Source organism: Alligator mississippiensis, chromosome 2, assembly GCF_030867095.1.
Source record: "Alligator mississippiensis isolate rAllMis1 chromosome 2, rAllMis1, whole genome shotgun sequence".
NCBI lineage: Eukaryota > Metazoa > Chordata > Crocodylia > Alligatoridae > Alligator > Alligator mississippiensis.
Window position 1 is genome coordinate 199,837,334 of NC_081825.1, and position 18,755 is coordinate 199,856,088.

At 40.5% G+C, this 18,755-nt stretch overlaps 1 long non-coding RNA gene across 1 annotated transcript in view; it reads right to left on the minus strand.

The window, feature by feature from the left end:
- The window catches only part of LOC109280455 (uncharacterized), a 32,038-nt gene extending 19,991 nt beyond the window's left edge, over window positions 1–12,047 (minus strand). Inside the window, exons 1-2 of the long non-coding RNA XR_002086778.2 lie at window positions 11,649–12,047; window positions 2,714–2,819 (exon numbers count right to left, since the gene is read on the minus strand). This is a non-coding gene — a long non-coding RNA (uncharacterized LOC109280455). The remainder of the gene's footprint in view (window positions 1–2,713; window positions 2,820–11,648) is intronic.
- Window positions 12,048–18,755: the final 6,708 nt, after the last annotated feature.

Below are 18,755 nucleotides of genomic sequence, written 5' to 3' on the forward strand. Positions count from 1 at the left end.
GTAACAACTTTGACAAAAGGGACTGCCAGCATCCTCTGCATGTGCCCCTTAGAATAATCTGTTCTCTTTACTGTTAGATCATGACCCTGGGGAGTAGAAAAGGTGTGTAAAAATCTTTTCTGGCAGAAGAAGGAACTGGACACTGGTTTCCCACTTTCTAGGTAAACTCTTTAGCCACTGAGCTGTTGGTTAAAAAATGGTTATCAGCACATCTTTTAAAATAAAGCAGGCACCTTAGTCCAGAAGCAGAGCAAGATCTAGCATTTCCTCAGTATTATTTATCAGCTACTTTCAGCAGCTCTACACCCAACACATTGATTTTTTAGATTACATTCTTCAGCATCTATACTTTCCATGTGTTCCACCAAGCATTAACTTGGATGCTACAGATTCCACTGAGCACCAGGTCACTTCTAAGGTTGGCGCAGTATGATACTTAATCGTCACATGTACAAGCGCCCTTCACCCCCCCCCCCCGCCTGTGAATCTAGTCTTTGAAGGCTATGTATTAGTATAAGCAAAAAGAGATGTAATGCATTCATAACCAAACTGGTAAACATAGCTGTTTAAACAAAATTACTTAGCCAATTTTTATTTTATGTTGTTCTTATCTCATGACTAAATATGAAAATATTTTAAGGGAATATGCACCAATGAGCAGAAGGAACTATTTCCAATGATACTAGGATAGTCAAGTATCACAGATTAAAATTCAAGCTAAGTATCAGGAAAAAAGGTACCTGGCAGTGGCAGCTATTACTCCCTAGGAAATGGTGGGGATTTATTACTCTGGACATTTAAAGCTATATAGGGACATGTACTAGAGTCCATCAGCAGCTGGATGGGCTAATAGGCCCTTTCCGTTTTTCACTTCTATGATTCTCTGACAAAGGCTTTAGTTTTCTTTGATACTTTAGTAAAACCAGTTAGAATAACCTCACTTTTCACCCCTGGAAATTGCTCTTGATAAGAATAAAATAAATGGTCTTTGAGTTTCTAATAGTCTAATATTAATGAAAAAGATCTTGCTGAATAAAGCCATCAGTTACATAATGTCCAAGCTAAGGAAGATGTATGTGGTTAATAAAGAATTCTACCAATATCTTGTGAAGGAAAACATTGTTCCTTTGAAAACTGAAGGATACAAACCACAAACTTTTCAGAAATAGAAAGTCTTTAGCACAAGTTAATTTATCCTTACTACATATACAAATAAAAAGACTGAAAATTACATGTTTTCCCCCATCTTTTCTTGATTTTTCACAGAATTGTATTTCATATGTTTCTAGAAGCTAACCAGATTACATGACATTGCTATTCAATCAAGGTAGAGATGACATTTATTCTGTACAAAGATAAATATTGGGCCATATCCTTTGTGTTACATTGGTAAATTCAGAGTAAATTGATTGAACTCAGTGACTGACAAGAAAAATTGGCCCACGAGACAGAATACTCTGTATGTGTTTTTCTTTCCTTTTGGAATAATGGCTAGGTTCATGATATTAACAAGGTTACTCTGCTTCGCATCATTAATCCAGCTGCATCCTTGTTGGTAACTAGATATCACTCATGCACACATATGAGATAATATATTATTAGTGAGGCCCATTAATTAAGCATGCCAATTTGTTTATAATTAACTTGAAAAATTTATGCCTTTGGAAAAACAATTACGGTAGCTGATATAAACACATTAGGTAATGATAGCAATGCCAAGTTTAATTGCTTCGAAGAAAAATTACTAATATTAATACCATAATCATCTCTATTCATGTTTGACAGTATTATGTAAATGTAGCAATTATTAGTTTTATGCTCCAACTTTTAAGAGTACTTTAACTATCCAGTTGCAGACTATTAACTTATTTTTGTAAATGTCACTGCAAGCCATTCCCTGGCTATAGGACTTTGTAGCATAAAATGTAAGAGCCCCATACCACATAACGAAGGAAATCTCTCTGAAATTCCCACCATGGTCCAATCAAAGAGAAACATTTGCATTTATCTTGCCTATGCACATTTTTTACATTATTATGCATTTAGAGTTTGGATGGAGAAATTTTCTTGTGAAATAATTCATCTGATTAAATGGAGAAAACTAAAAAAGAGGATAGTTTGGTTAAAAAGTGTGAAAGCAGCTCTTGAATATGAATCTATATATTGGAATAGTTTGTTACAATTTTCTCATTAAATAAGCATATCTTTTTTTTTTTTTTTAATCTCAAAGATAGCAAGTTTGTGACCTTTCACTGCTGAATTATATAAAAAGGACATTTCAAGGAAGTATTACATTTCTGCCTATGCTTTATTTTTACCAAATAACTACACTTTCCCAAGTTAGTCTCCAATTATTAATATGACTAGCTTTTGTCATTTTTAAAGCCACCTTTTGTCAACCATTAGTATTTTAATCATTTTTTCCCAAAGGCCACTACCTAGAAGTCAATTAAGTTCACATTTCAAGATAACAATAACCTTTAGATAAGAAAAATGGCAATTGATGACAATATTTCCCTAAACTCTAAAAAAGTACTGGAACATGGGGAGAAAAATATCATAATGTGAATTACCAAGTTTTTACTTCCCTCATTAGTCTTCAGAGATGTGAAAATATAGCATTACGGTGAATGTTGATTTGTTAGCGACTTAAAAAGTGTTGATGACTGCTCTCTAATTTATGGTCATATGCCAAAAAACGTGTAAATTGTACCTGTTTAATTTTTTTGGTCTGATTTTCTTCGAAGGTGTTGAGTACCTGCTGTTCCCATTGATTTCAGTGGAGCATACAGTTGATTAGCACTTTTTAAAATCAGGTGCTTGAATATAAGACAAATATAGTTAATTAGTATTGGAGAAAATGGTTTGAGTCACTGTAATGCAATAAGGACAATCTGTAGTAGAAAGAATTTGCAGAGAAAATAAAAGAGCTTTCAAAATATGATTCTGATCCTTTCCCCTCTACACCCCAAACCTGGTTACTAGACGTGCTGACATCTAGATATGTTCATGCTGGACAACTAGCTTCATTGTGGCTTGTTTTCAGTTACTGAAAACTCAGGTCCCATTGAAACCAATAGAGCTTAGAACCCTTATAAATCAAGCTTCTATTTAAGTGATCAGATATGGATCTAGGACCAGGTGAAGAAGGTACCAAGCTTCAGGGCACATACGGTTCTGTTTAAGTGGCTTGCTAGACTAGGGCCCTCAAAAACTCCAAACTTTTGGGGTTCAAAACCCCAAAAAGGAAAATGCTGAACTCTACTTTTAACCAAATATCACTACAAAAAAATCACATATCAGTGTACAGGGTAGAAGGAATGTCCTCTTCAGTGAATCAATGGTGAATGGATGTTGTGGCCAAAATTTAAGCCCATATCCCACTCTCTCTATAGATGCAAATGTTACATGTCTGCATGCAACAAAAGTACTGCTGTCTAGCATGGAATTCTGGTGCAAAATTAAAGAAGGAATTTTGAAGCATGGCTTGAAAATGTGTCAGTACTTAAATCCATTGTTTTTAAAATGTGATTATGTGTCTAAATATAAATTTCATAGGGGCATGTGTGTGTATGTTTTGAGAATGCGTCCACTTTTACAGTATGGATTGTGTCTAATTTGGCTGATACATTTTTTCCAGGGTAGAAATGACACACATCTGATGTTGATTGCCTTGAAAAAGACAAGTGACTGTTGGTCACAACAGTGACTATGTTCAAGAGCAGAATAAGTGCTGCCTATTAGTTTTTCCAATTATTTTAAAGCAGACCTTTCATTACAAGAAACCACAACAAAATAACAAAATAGATAGTAAGTTAAAAGCAAAAAATATTATATGTGCATGTATGCATATATAGTTCAATATTGTCCTAAAAAGTATATTGAGCTTTTTGAGAACTCAGCATCAGTAAGTAAATGTTGGAAAGTCGTCTTCAATTTTTTTTGTCTTCATTTCTCCCATATTTATAGAGATTATTACCACTTAAGTGGTTGAGGAAATCAAAGACAGTTTTGTGATGTTAAAGGGAAGCTTTTTTCAACCTTGTTAGCCCCTGGAAAGATTGTACTCTTTTGGTTCAAGAGAGAAAAAGTTGCTAAATACTGAAGAACATGATGCTCCAGTATGGCAAGAAAATTCTTAACTGTCTTCACAAAATCCAAACAGTATTTGCAATTTAAAACGAGCTGCCAAAGGCCCTTGTTGGCACTGGATTTTTGACCCAGATAACTTGTTCTGGGTGGACCACAACCCTTAGACATACCATGACTTCTCTATTCCATAATAGGCAAATTTTATTGATACACAATGATAGCAGATAAGAATAATGAAGGCAAGGCAAGCAAAATAACCCCCCAATTTATATCTATCAGTACTAGGGCTGTCTCAGAGAGAAGGTACAGTACATTTGGCCAGTCTGTGAGTTTCACCCTGTGGTTCTTTCTTGAATGTCAGATGTAAACAGCTTGGAGGTTGAGTGTCTAGGCCCACCCCCCTGCCACCAGTGGGGTGGTGAGATGGGCTGGTGGTATGCCTTCTGTCCATGGTGGCCTCAGATTCCCCCTTTGGGGACCCTTTGCTGCTCTGAAATCCCTCCTTTTGTGTTCTTCTTCTCCTCTAATGAGTCTTCATCTCCAGGTATCATTGATTGATTTCCTTGTGGTTGTCATACTGTCTGCGTTCTGTCCTGTCAGCATATTCATTTGTTCCAACAAACCCATCACATGCACACATCTTAATTTCGTCATTTACCAGTGTCTTAATTTGGCTCATCCACCAAAACTGGAAATCCAAGTGTCTCTACAGTTGGGCACTATGACCTACCCAACGCAGCATGGCCCCTTATCTCATTATGGAACAGCGTGGTACATGTCTTCAATTTCCCAGCCTGCGTGTGCCCACCATGTCTGTTGGCCTCAGACAGGGTGTCCGCTGGTTCCAGACACAGTGGGTCTTGAAGGAAAAATTGTCACAAACAGGCTTTTAGAAACCAGTTATCCCTTGTCATTCCCTTGGACCATTGTTCTAATGCAATATCTACTTTACCTACAAGCCAATTCCTAAAAGCAGATCTTTAAATATCATTTTTTAGCCATCAGTCCTGGATTAGATATCTTTGCATAGTTGGCCTATTTGGCCTTATATAGTCATCATAAGGCAATGGTTTATTCTGCTCTAATGCCTCCTCCTTCCTTGTTCACTTTCATAGGAACTGTGGGGCAAGAAGAAGGCATAACTGGGAAATTTCTCCTGGTAAATTTGGGAAATCTAAATGCAATGAGTAAATTTTGGTTCATTTTGTGAAGCTGTTGTTATGAAAATGACTCAACATCCACACAAACGTAACAGAAATAAAGTAGTCTGGGCCTGTATCCACCAGGTCTAGGACAATGGACAGTCATCCATCTGAAGTAACTGTACTCTGAAGAAATTTGGTAAGGAGGCTGGCTGCTTTTGGGACAAACTATTGTCAGAGAAGAGATTTGTTTATTTCAAAGTAAGTATGGTATGATTCACTCTGGCATCGCTATATTTTATCTACATCAGTAGGTCAAACTAGTGTAGATTCCCTTGTATTATGATGCACACATGTTGTTTTTGTTATGCAAAGGAGATTGAAGACATGCTTCCTTCCTCTACTGCTTCTTTTTTGTTTAATTTTTTTAAAAATGTAAGGAATACAACAGCACAGATAACAATAATGCAGTAGTGACACATTATTGCTTGTACAGCACTCTCCTCTCCACAGCCTAATAACTCCTCTTCAAATCACTCAGATTACATTAGAGGGTTGTTCTAGTTACTGTAGGAGCCATAAGTGTATTTTTTGTGTGAAATGTGCTTTTTAGATAATATCTTTTACTGTTCATTATCATAAAAATGTATCTGATGGTAAGAACTAGATGGCATTGTTGCAGTAAATTTTCTGCTACCTACTGACATGAGGGAATTTAGATTAGATTTCTGTGGACTCTTTGAATGGCTACATACAGATAGTTTCAGCTTAGGAAAGTACTCAAGCACATGGTTAAAGCTAAGTATGTGCTTGTGTCCTTTTGACTTCAAAAAGACTGAAATACCTGCTTAATTTCAGCAAGTGCTTAAATTCTAGACCATATAGGGATGTTTCCTGTGTATGTTCTGTTGACTTATACTGACTGCGGCCTGTTATTATGAAGTTATTTTATTTGGCTGTCTTCATGAATTGAGTAACCACAATTTAAAGGAACTTCAAAATCTATGAAGATTCATGGCATCTAAGAATTTTTTTTACATCCTGAAAATTGGCATAATGGTACTTCTTTATTTTCCTGCAGTTGTTGAAGAATAATGTATTTGCTTGGTAGTGGTAGAGTGATATTGTAGCCATGATGGTCCAGGAATAATGCAAGAGGCAAGGATTTCTTAGGGTAATATCTGCTATACGACCAACTGCTTGGTTGGAATAGAGTTAGACAAGCTTTTGAATTCAAGACATTCTTCTTCAGCCTAATGTATTTGCTTCTCATTTAATACATAGGAAAGCATTCCTCAACCTAGCCAAACCTCAGCAAAGCTTTCACTAGTGTCCCCTGATTGGGAAGGTTCTTCCTGATACAGCAACTATTTAATATTTCTGTATATTTCAATATTACAGATAAGTTTATGCAATGCATTTTCTGTTTTTACTGGGCAAACAGATTGCCTGGGCCCTTAAATATCACGTGTATTCTCCTTCATCCACACAAGGTTTTTCCTCTACTGGGACCAACTCAATTAACATATAAATAGCTCCTATTTTTTTCAGCCTAAATTAACATTCTCCCCTTTTCCAGAGTATGAGCATTCTCCAATTTAGTTGTTCAGTCAGTAGGTCAGTCTTTTTCAATCACAGTCTGAAAATTACAATGATTACTTTTGCTTAATACTTCCATATTTTCTAATCTATGGTCAATACAACTTGGTTTCAAAGGAGTGTCAGTCAGTCACAGTTGGTTATTTCCTCTTATCTCAATGGAATTGTAAGAAGGCCAGTTGTCACAGGAGGAGTTGTAAGAAAACAAGATATAATAGAGATATGGCTTATACCCAAGTTTGAAACTGGTAAGGTTTGGTGCACGCAGTGTCTTTGGGGCTACTTTTGGGAATTTCTAGTCTCCTGCTCAATGGTGCTGCCCTGGTGCTCTCATCTTCATACTAAAGTTTGAGTTAGTGCATTGAGCTCTCATCTTATTTTTTTAAAGTTCTAAGATCCATCAGGCCTATAATTTTACATACAGGCAGCATTCTCTGTCAGGTGACAGATTATTGACAGACTTAAATTTAAATCAGTATATAAAATCTGAGATATCATATATTTTAATTTTAATGGGATATTTACAAGTGATCTACAGAGAAGTGCATGAGGTATAACTCATTAAGGAGATTATTCCAAGATCTGAAAGGTATAGTATTTTGTCAGACAAGGTTCCTTGGGTGAATTTGATATCTTTTATTACACCAAGCCAAATGGTTGGAGAATAGTTATTAAGCAAGCTTTCGGGTTCAAAAACCCTTCGTCAGGCTAAGGAAGCTTCAGCAGTTGGTGTGTGCTCTTCCTGGATGGAATGAAAAGTAAACAAGCCAGGGGCTGGGCTGGGGAGTCAGTTGCCAGGCAGATTGTAATGTATCAAAAATCCAATGTCTATGTTTAGTCCATGATCTCTAGTATCCAGCAGGTTGATGAAATGGAGCTCATAGGCTCGTCTCTGGGAAGTGTTGTGTAAGTTTCCCTTGAGGATCAGGACTGAGAGATTGGAGAGACAGTGGCCTTCCTGTGAGAAATGTGCCCCCACCAGTAATTGAGTGTTTCTGTCTTTGATGGATTTCCGGTGTGCATTCATTCTGGTGTGCAGTTGTTGTTTGGTCTCTCCTACATATCTTCCATCAGGGCATTTGGTGCATTGGATGAGGTATATTACATTTCTGGAGGTGCAGCTCTAAGATCCTGGGATGCTGATGGCTCTGTTGTGGGGTGTAGTAATAGTGGGGGTGTTGGAGATCTGTTGGCAGGTTTTGCATTTCTTGTCCTGGCACGGTCTGGATCCTTTTGGTGTGTTCTGGGGTTGAGGAAGTTTGCTTCTGGTGATGAGGTTGGCAAGGTTCGGTGCTTGTCTGAAGTCTAGGATGGGTGGCTCTGGGAAGATCTTTTTAAGAATAGGGTCTCCTTCTAATATGGGTTGCAATTTTTTGAGGATTTTCCGTACAGGTTCAAGGGATGGGTGATATGTCATAACCAGCGGTGTGCGATTTGTGGGTGTTTTTCTTCTGTACTGCAGCAGTTCTTCATGTGGTATCCAGGTGGCTCTTTCAAACGTGCGATCTACCTCTCTGGAGGAGTGTCCTTTCTGGGTGAAAGCCTTTTTAAGATTGGTGAGGTGGCGATCCCTAGTGTTCTCTTCAGTACAAATGCGGTGGTATCTGAGGGCTTGGCTGTATATCACAGCTTTTTTGGTGTGTTTAGGGTGATTGCTGTTTCTGTGCAGATATGTATGTTGGTCTGTGGGTTTCTTGTATACTGTGATCTGTATTTTACCCTTCTGGATACTGATCGTTGTGTCTAAAAAGGAGATGTTGGTGCTGGAGTATTCTAAAGAAAGTCGGATGGAGGGATGGTGACTGTTGAATTTCTGATGGAACTCAATCAGAGATTGCAGGTTCTCAGTCCAAATTATGAAGATGTCATCGATGTATCTTAAGTACAGCAAGGGTTTGATGGTGCAGTTCTTGAGGAAGTCTTCTTCCAGGTGGCTCATAAAAAGGTTGGCATACTGTGGGGACATTTTAGTGCCCATAGCTGTTCCCATCATTTGGAGGAAGTGTTGATTGTTAAAAGTGAAATTGTTGTGTGTGAGGATGAAGTGTATAAGCTCAGTAATATCTTTGGGTCTGTATTCTGGGTTGTAATCTTGTTCCTGTAGATATGTAAGGTAGGCTTGGATGCCATCCTGGTGTGGGATGTTGATATATAGGCTGGTAACGTCTGTGGTGGCTAGGAGTGTGTTGCTGGGAAGGTGGTCTATGTTTTTAAGTTTCCGTAGAAAGTCTGTAGTGTCTTGGACAAAACTTGCTCTGTGGGTGACAAGCGGTTTTAGGATTGATTCAATGAAACCTGATATTTCCTCAGTTAGGGTCCCATGGTTGGATATGATAGGTCTGCCAGGGTTCCCTTGTTTGTGGATTTTAGGGAGCATGTAAAAAGTCCCCGGGTTAGGTAGCGGGGGGATCAAGGTCTGTAGTTTTTCTTGTAGTCTTGATGGAAATGATTTGATGGTATTGTTGAGTTTTTTGGTGAAAAGGAGAGTAGGATCTTCTTGTAGTTCTTTGTAGTAGGTGGTGTCAGAGAGCTGTCTGTTGGCTTCCTTTATGTAACCCTCACGGTTTAGGATGACTATGGCTCCTCCTTTATCTGCTGGTTTTATTACTATTTGGTGGTTAGATCTTAGAGATTCTATGGCCTTTTTCTCTGGTAGAGAGAGGTTGTTGTGGTGGCACATGTTGCTGATTATTTCATTGTTCATTCTTTCCCTGAAGCAGTCAATGTAGCGGTCAAGGTTAGGGTTTCGTCCACTGCAAAGTGTCCAATCTGATGTTTTTTGGGGCTTTTTGGCATTGATCCTTTCCTGAATGTTGTCAGAGAATGAGTTGTTGTTGGGAGTGGGTTCAGTTTGGTCGTGGAAATATTCTTTGAGGCGCAGGCGTCGGAAGAATTCTTCTAGTTCTCCACATTGAAGTATTTTGTTAGGGTGTTTTTCTGGACAGAAATTTAGGCCTTTCGAAAGGACAGATTTTTCAGTTTTGGTAAGCGTGTGTGTGGAGAGATTGATAATATTTGTGGGTTGGTTGCTGCTTTCAGTTTCATCAAGTCTGAGGTTGGAAGGTCATAAGGTGTTGGTGTTGTTCCTCTGATGGTTGTTTTGTGGGTGGGGAGCTTGTTCTTGGAGTAATTTGTTCCATTTCTTCTTTTTATATAGGATGAATGCTGTAGAAAGTTTTTCGTAGTCTCTTTGTATCCACTGTATATTGTCAGGGAACATGCATGGATTTCTATCTTTTAAGTTGTTGTAGTGTATGGCAATATCCTTCCTGAGTTGGTCTCTTTTGGAGTAGAGTAGGTGACGTAGATGATTTCTAATTTTCTCTGAAGTTCTTCTGCATAGCTGTGCAGCATATTTGGAGTTGTGTGTAGTAGTCAGGGGATTGTAGATGTTCAGTCCTCGGGGAATGATGTTGTGTTTCTTGCAAAGGCTTAGAAAATATATGTCGCTGTTGAGTTTGGCTTCTTTCTTTTTCATGTTGTACAGTTTCCATTTCAGACGGCTGAATTCGATATCTTCCATGTTGCAGGGGTTTGGGTTGCAGCCATGTTGGTCTAAGGCCATAGCCAGACAAGGTTCCTTGGGTGAATTTGATATCTTTTATTAGACCAAGCCAAATGGTTGGAGAATAGTTATTAAGCAAGCTTTCGGGTTCAAAAACCCTTCGTCAGGCTAAGGAAGCTTCAGCAGTTGGTGTGTGCTCTTCCTGGATGGAATAAAAAGTAAACAAGCCAGGGGCTGGGCTGGGCTGGGCTGGGCTGGGGAGTCAGTCGCCAGGCAGATTATAATGTATCAAAAATCCAATGTCTATGTTTAGTCCATGATCTCTAGTATCCAGCAGGTTGATGAAATGGAGCTCATACAAGCCATGGCTGGGCTGGGCTGGGGAGTCAGTTGCCAGGCAGATTATAGTATTTTGTCAGACAGTTTTGCAATTGATTGTAATTGTTGTTACTTTTTAAGCAAAGAATAATAGAAAATATCACTTATCATAGCAAAGCAAACATCCCAGAAGCAAAACCAAACTGGAAAATAGCATTGGAGCAGTTGAATATATGGTGGAACTAGATTCTTGGTCTCATTTACACCACTCTGGCAACAGGCATGTGCGAGCTGTGAGTTTAACTATACTTGTATTGGACTAGATGACCTCATGGATGTATTCAAACAAGCATGCATGTGCAGTTTGCAGTACCCCAGAGCTATTTGAGAAACTGCACACGACACATGTGCACCCATTCACTGCATTGCTAATTTGCAGCAATGTGCCACAATTTGACACTGGGAGATCCTGGTGTAAAAAAAATGCCACAACAAAAGGTGGTGTGGCACATGAAAAGCACTGTGTGCCCCAGAAATGGAGCCTGGCCATCCAGAGCCATGCTCTGGCTGCCATCCAGGCTCCATGCAGTCATATCGGTGCTGCAGCTACTCCTGGAGGCCCCCAGGATTCCAGGTAATGCTTCTGGGGCCAGCACAGGTGGCCCTGTGCTGGCCTCACCTGGGACAATTTGGTGCATGTCAGAGAGCACGTGCAGGGGTGTGCCCTGGGGCACAAAGCAGCATTACAAATATATGCTGCTGCTTTTTGTGCCAGTGCAAACTCACGTGCCTGCAAATGAGAACACACTTCCTGATGTCCCTTCCAGCCCTACTTTCTTATGATCCTATGATGGTATAACTATTTTATTATTGATGAGGAGACATTTGGCAGTAAACTTAATTGCTTCATGGATACCTTTATTGCTCTGCCAAAGTTTTGTTTAATTATTTTTGTAGTAAGGCATGTATAAAAAGGAATATTACACAATTACCTTTTCTTATTCCTTCAGTCAAGTAGTTTTGACTTAAAAGTCCAGAATGAGACCACCTTCCTGCAAGCATGTCTGAGTGATAGCTTCAGGTGACTGTAGGGTTACTTCAATTATGCATATGCTAACAGGTTCATAGGATTGGGTCCTTGTAACAAGTCGCCCTTCCCAGCGCCATCTTCCTAGTACTCTGCGCCTTGTGTGGGGTGCCCTTGGATCCTTCTTTAGGGTTCTTATGTCCCGCCCTATACTCGCCTGCCACATCTTGATGGAAATTATGATGATGTTCTTACGAGCAGGAGGCTGCCTATTGTATTGGGTATGTTGGGGCCTTTCCCCTATGTGAGACTGACCCCTGATTTTCTCTAGCTAGGCCTCCCTGTCTAAACCCACTAAACAGGGTTTGACTCCGAGGCTCTAGCCTTTTGTATTGTCTTGAGACCCGTGGCCCCTTTTCCTGCTCCAATCTGGAGCCTGACCCAGAGGCTCAGGCACTAGCCCCACAGCTGGAGGGTCGCAAGCTCAAAACCAGGGGACGACCAAGTGCCCGCAGCCTCCCAGGCCACAAAAAAAAAAAACCAAAAAAAAAAACCTACCAACACCAAGCTGCATCACAGGTGCACCAGAGCTTCCTGGCTTCTTTAAGATCGCGCCTCACTGCTGCCAGGGTCTGTGCCCCTCTCTGGGGCTTCTCACTGCCCCCCCTCTCTGGGGCTGGGGTTCCCACAATGCCACAGGTCCCCTATGAGGCCTCCTCCAACCCCTAATAGCCTCACCCAAGCCACCAGTATCAAACAACAAACAAAACAGGCCGCCCTATAACAACATTCACCCTACTGGGAAATACTCCGTCCCTCTACAGTGACAGAAGATGTTCCTGCAGCCAGGCCTCTCACCTTTGGTTGTTCTAGGAGAGCTCCTTCCCCTTTGGCAGCCCAGAGGGATCTGCCTCCCTGGCCTCAGTCCTGGTGTTTAAATGGGAGCCAGGCCCTCCCCTTCCGGCCAGCTGACCACTAGCAGGTGTGGGTCACTGGCTGCCTCTGGTCACCCTAGCAACCAGCACCCGAGTAGATATTCTGGCTCTCCAAGTAGCAGGTACCTTAGTGCACTGCTACAGTCCTAAACTCTTTGTTATGCAAATATTCTCAAGATCATAGCCTTATAAAAGCCCTTCTTTAAATGTAAGTATCAAAAGACAAAGAGTGTAGCTGAGTAAATCATTAGTAATGAAAAATCCTTCAGTGTTTCTGTTCATGAATAATATGTGAACAAACTGTAAAATTACCAGATTTATTTTCCATTGAAAATTATTTATGAAATTGCACCTGGAAAGGTGAATCCAGGCCATCTTTCAATGTTAAGTGGTTCAGATAATTGAAGAAAAGCCTTTTAATGCAGCAGCCTAATAAATATAGTCCAGCATGAGCAATTTATCCTTTTCCTCACAGGCAAAGCTAAACATTGCTAATTTTTCTCATGACTTCTCAACACACTGTTCTAACAAATGGTCAAGTATTTGTTTGCCAACCTGTGACAGCATATTATGTAGGACTGGGGTTGTGTCCCTTTAAACAGTTTGCAAACTCTTTCGATTTCACTATGTTCTATGTTGTAGAAGCTGCCAATACACAGTCAGATCAACAGTATATGCATAGTTAAGCTGTGCATAAATTAACATGGTTATCTGGAACTGCGCTGTGTTGGTTTCTTTATATTGTTGTTGTATAAAAGCAAAAGACACAACAGGCAAAAAATGTCAAAATCATGTACTTAAATCATTTAAGCATGTGAATTCCAGGATAAAAACACTCTAACTTCCTTCTGAAGCAAAAAGTTTTATTTAGAGTCTTGTTCCAAGGGTCCTGGCAGATGTTACATTTATGGCATGATTAATGTGTTAATTATACTATAAGTTGTAGCCTTGCCAACTTTCAGGCAATTAATGGTGTGATAAAGCAAAAAACATTACACATGGAACATATATGAATTTTCCATTATATGCGGAACATCTTTTTGATTGAATTCCACTGTATCTTAAACTGAACATACGGCAGACTAAAGTCCTGCCATGAAGTCTGATGTCAGCTTCATGGTGGGGCTTTAAGATTACCAGCCATCTTGCAGATATCTCCAATCCCCAGCCATCCAATCCCAGCTGTTTTCACTGCCTGTGGCCTGAGCAGTGCCACAAGCTACCACCATTAACTTTGGGTACCAGTGCATCGGGAGCACATTAGCCCATCCCTGTGGGCTTCTTGTCTACCTGTCATGCAATTGGGATTAGACAAATTTTATACCAGATTCAAAAAATTGTATGTGTGTGGCATGACAGGACACACAAGTTTTGGGATCGGGAATAAAATTGTCATATCTTGATTACACAATTAAATGAACATCTGCGGGGGTTTAAGGTCATCAGAAACAGATAACATAAGGCTGTTCAGATCCCATAAGGCTATGATTCATCAAAGGCTTATACCTTCAGAATAGCTACATTGATATCAAAATTATATTCACTAAACTGAACACAATTGTCTAACATTAACACCGAAGGTTGCAAATTATGGCATGTGTTCTCAAACTATATTGTCATAAGCAGTTAAGTTAATATTGTTTTGCATCATATTGTAATGAAATGAAGTTTTACAATTCATTTTAAAATCATATTTATCATGGCATTGTAAGTTCCCATGGCATTCGCTAGTATGTCTGGCTCTTATGGACCTCTCAGGTCTTGCCATCTTTTTGGGAACTGGATAGCTTGATATTAAAGTATTTATCTTGGAAGGCCTTCAGGGGCTTCTTTCCTGCCATGTCTTTGATGGAAAATAAGTTTATTATTGTGAGTAAGATGTTATGTCTTGCCTTCCCTGGGACCCTCCTTAACTTTGCTTGTCCGGTTTCCTGATTTGGGGCTCCACCTACTCTACACCCCACCTTACGCCAGCCTTAAGTTGTTATCTTCTAGTCACCGCTAGGGTGAGCCATGGTGGTAATTTTTGTCTTGGCCTTTTTGACTTTAGAAAATAGGATGTGGACCTTACTTGGCCTGGGCTCTACGCAGTATGATTTATGGTCCTTGCTGTACCCATGATACCTTGTTTCCAGGGATGTCTCTACTTTCCAGTTGTGTCACTACTGTGGTCCAGACTCCTGGCTCTCTTTTCCCTTTGCAGGGTCCCTGGCAGTCCAGTCATGTCCAGAGACAACAGGGATCCATGACTCGGCTTTAGGTAAGTATCTTAGCCCTTGCAGGTTTGTCTCTTCTCCAGGTGCCCCATCCTGGGGCAGCCACCACTGCTCCTCTCTGGAACTGTCTCCTCTTCAGGGCACTTCTGGCCCCACCAGAAGCCTCATATCTGGTCCCCCTGGCTCCAATCCCGGCTGAGCTTTTATCTATTCCTTAAGGGACTGGGTGGTGAATCGGCGCTAGCACGCTGCCATAAAGCAGGTCCATGCTGGGGTAGAGCCAATCCCAGCTCTTCCTGGACCCGTTGTTCTTTTTTTTCCCTCTTTTGTTGCCAGGGCATTTTTCCCCACCGCAGTTTCGCTCCCGCCAGGCTTCTGGTTCTTGTCAGCGTCCCGGCAGCTCAAGAGCTCTTTCTTTTGGGGTAAATTTTCCCTTGGGGCATTGCTCCTATCACAGGTATCATGCACTAAATTTACTTAAATGGAATCAAAGGTTATGAGCTAATATTTTATAATCTATACATCATCCAAGAGATTAAATTAATGGAATATTTTAAAACTAATCTTAATGAATGGAAATAAGGAAGCTAATAATGCTGGTATTTTCTGAGTCAAATTAAATTATGCTTCCAATCTTGTATCTTAATTAAAGAAATAAAAACTGTTTCAAATTTTAATTAGAGAGGGTGTCCTGAAGAAGTTTAAATTAATATGAAAGACATATCTCTGAGAGAGCACAGTACAGCAGGTGGTCACAAGGGCAAAAGAGATCATATATAATGGAAATTGTGTTCCTACAGTTAAACATAAGTGTCCAAATATCTTTTTTCTCAATACAGAAAAAAAGAAAAAAACATACTTATTGTACATTTAACAATAGGATCATACATCACTGCAGAAAAATCTGTTGTATTTTTAATGTAAACAGTAATGTCAGATTTTTCTGTTTGTATAATGTTTATTTTAAAGGAAACATTATCTATTTAAAATATATGATATTTTCCCAGAATTATATCTATAAGAGAGCCTGCAGAGATAACATTTCAATCTCCTATTTCCAGATTTTTTTAAATTTTTTTTAAAATTACATGATTCCATGAGCTAAACTAAGCAAAATAGCAAAAATCACACAATTCATAATAAAATTGCATGAATTGGACTGCTAAAATGATAACAGCTACACAGGTATGTGCACAATACCTTTCTTTTTGTAAAATCTCCATCATGGATCACAGAAAGCTTCACGACTGCCAAAGAGAGAAAGAACTGCATGATTAACACAAAGAGATTTGCTCTGTTTCTTATCTGAAAAAGTAAGAACTGGGAAATATTGTTTTTCTTGTTAAAATACCTGGTCACAATGTGTTCTTCCATATGTCATCCAATTTCTGCAGATCTAAATGAGTAAGGAAGATATTTGATGGGCATGGCTACATGTCATCATACGGCAATGTTGCTACAGTGCTTTGCTTTAGTACTTCCTTTTGGTAGTATTAAAACGTGGCACAGTAACCACCTGTACTGTGCCATGCACATAGCACACAGTTAGTTTTTGCTGCTACATCACCATAGCGGTGCATTAAAACAGGGGAGCGTGCCACTATGGCAACATAGCTGCTGATCACGTGTAGATGCACATGATCACTACATCACCATAGTGTGCTGTAAGGCAATGTAGCATGCCACTTTACGCCATAGGGTGGCGTGTAGATGTGCCCATTATCTTCCACAGAGTTCTCACATGCTCAGGAAAAAGCCAGAATAAAAAAATAGATGAGTTTACATTTTGCCTGCTTATCAGTGTAGCTGTAACTCCTCTGTTCTACTTTATTTTATGTTTTAATTGTGTTAACTTTATTAGTGAGAGGACCTGGAAATAAAATATACCATTAAAATAAAAATCGTATATGGCCTGATTTTAAAGGTAGTTAAATAATTTTTATATGATCCTTACTGAAGTAAAAATTCTTGTTGACTAAGGAATAAGTAAGCTTCATAAGATTTGGCCAATTGTTGACAATTGTGTTTTCAGTGAAAACAATATTCTTATCAGCTAACAGAAACATTGTAGACTACTGTGAGTTAAATCCTGGCCCATTGAGGTCAATAGTAAAACTCCCATTGATATCAGTGGGGTTAAAAATGGGGTTTTGGGCAATATATACCCTTACAGATATGAGAGAGAAAACCTGATCACTCTGGGCTAGATCCAACAAAATATTTTTGTTCCTGAAACAGAACTTCAATGGATTTGAGCTGCCTCAGTCCAAAATTAGAATCCAAACAGCAGGAAAAAAATAAAACCTATTTCACTGCTACCTGAACTCATTAGGCACCTCCATATTTCTCTGCAAAGTTCCCTAGGCTTCACCCACCTAACCTTGATCAAGATATAGGAACTAGGCCTTTTCCCTCACAAGTGAGGTACCTAAGTGTGTGTTTTCTCATAACATGCTTATCATGCTCACTTTCTTTTAAAACAGTGGTACCAGAAGAACAATTTATATAATAGCTGACTGTTTAAAGCCCTTGCAACAGAAATAAGAGATCTGGATGTTATGTCCTCCTGAGCCTGAAAGGCCTGAAGTCCACAATTCCTGCCCCGTACTAGGGTGCCCTAACCACAAGGTTATAGTGTATTCTGGGTGCTGGTCAGGATGCAAGAACAGAATGCAAGATTCATGGGGTCACAGAAAGAGAGCAATCCAGAGGAAGCATGATGGTAGGCTAGTGTATTTTACATTCAACAGTAGGGCTGTGCAATGCTTCAGGTGCTGATTCAATTTAGAGGAGACTCAGCCGATTCGGTGGCTGAATCTCTGAATCCAAATCAGGGGACCAGTTAAAGGTCTGAATCAATTTGAAGCTCTCCAAATTGATTCGGAAAAGATTAGGAGATTCGGGCAGTCTTCACTGGCTGCAGGAGGGAGCTGGACCTGGACTCCATGCTGGTAAGTAGGGGGCATGCCATGGGGGACTGGAGGAGTGGGTAGGGGACCATGGGGGGACCCCTGCCTGCTCCCCTAGCCCCCCGAGTACCCCCTGACCCCCGCCAACCTCTCGCACTTCCCCCCACCCCTCCATTCATGGCTGCCCTGCCTGGCCCCAGCTCCCAGTTGCTTAAATAAAAGCCCTTACTCACTGGGTGCTGCCAGGTGTGTGGGGGGGGCAATCCCTGCTGCCCCCCACTGCCCCATGCTGCATGGTGGGCTCTTCCATGAGCCCCGCCCCTTGCTCACCCTCCCAGCTCCGCCCCCCCTACAGCTCTTGACCCTTGAAAAAAATCAGAAACAAAAACCCCAAACTCACTGGGTGCTGCAATGACCTTGGGTCTTCTGGGGGCTCATGGAAGAGCCCCCCCACCATGCAGCACAGGGCAGTGGGCATCAGTCATTCTCTGTGCACCCAGATCCCTACCATTGCAGCCCTGGGAAGGCCCTAGCTAAGGCTGCTGGTACCAACCCAGGTGCTGGCCCCAGCCTCCCCTCCCCCACTCAGGGAGTCTGCTCTGCATCAGAGCATGAGTTCAGGGGCTTTCCCTGAGGACAAGTTTGTCCCTAGGGAAACACATGTGCACGCTCACCTGGATGCGCCCTAGGAGGCATGGAAGGTGCCCCCATTGAGGTGTCCTCTATAGCACTTCTCTCGGAGGTGGAAGATATGGATTTGAAATTCCTTAGGCTGGGCCATTGAATTCAGGTCTCCCGGTTCCTGGTGGAGTCCTCTAACATATAGGCTATTACATAAAAGTTAGACAGCATGCATTTTACGAGAAATAAATAAGCCCTTCTCACTCCTTTTTAAGCAAAGTTATGGAGATGCTTACCTGCAGGACAAGATTTGGGGCTATGAATCCCAAGGGGATTGAGATATCTGCCTGTATGCCTCAGTCAGGTACCTAAGCCCTTGAGAAGTGAAAGG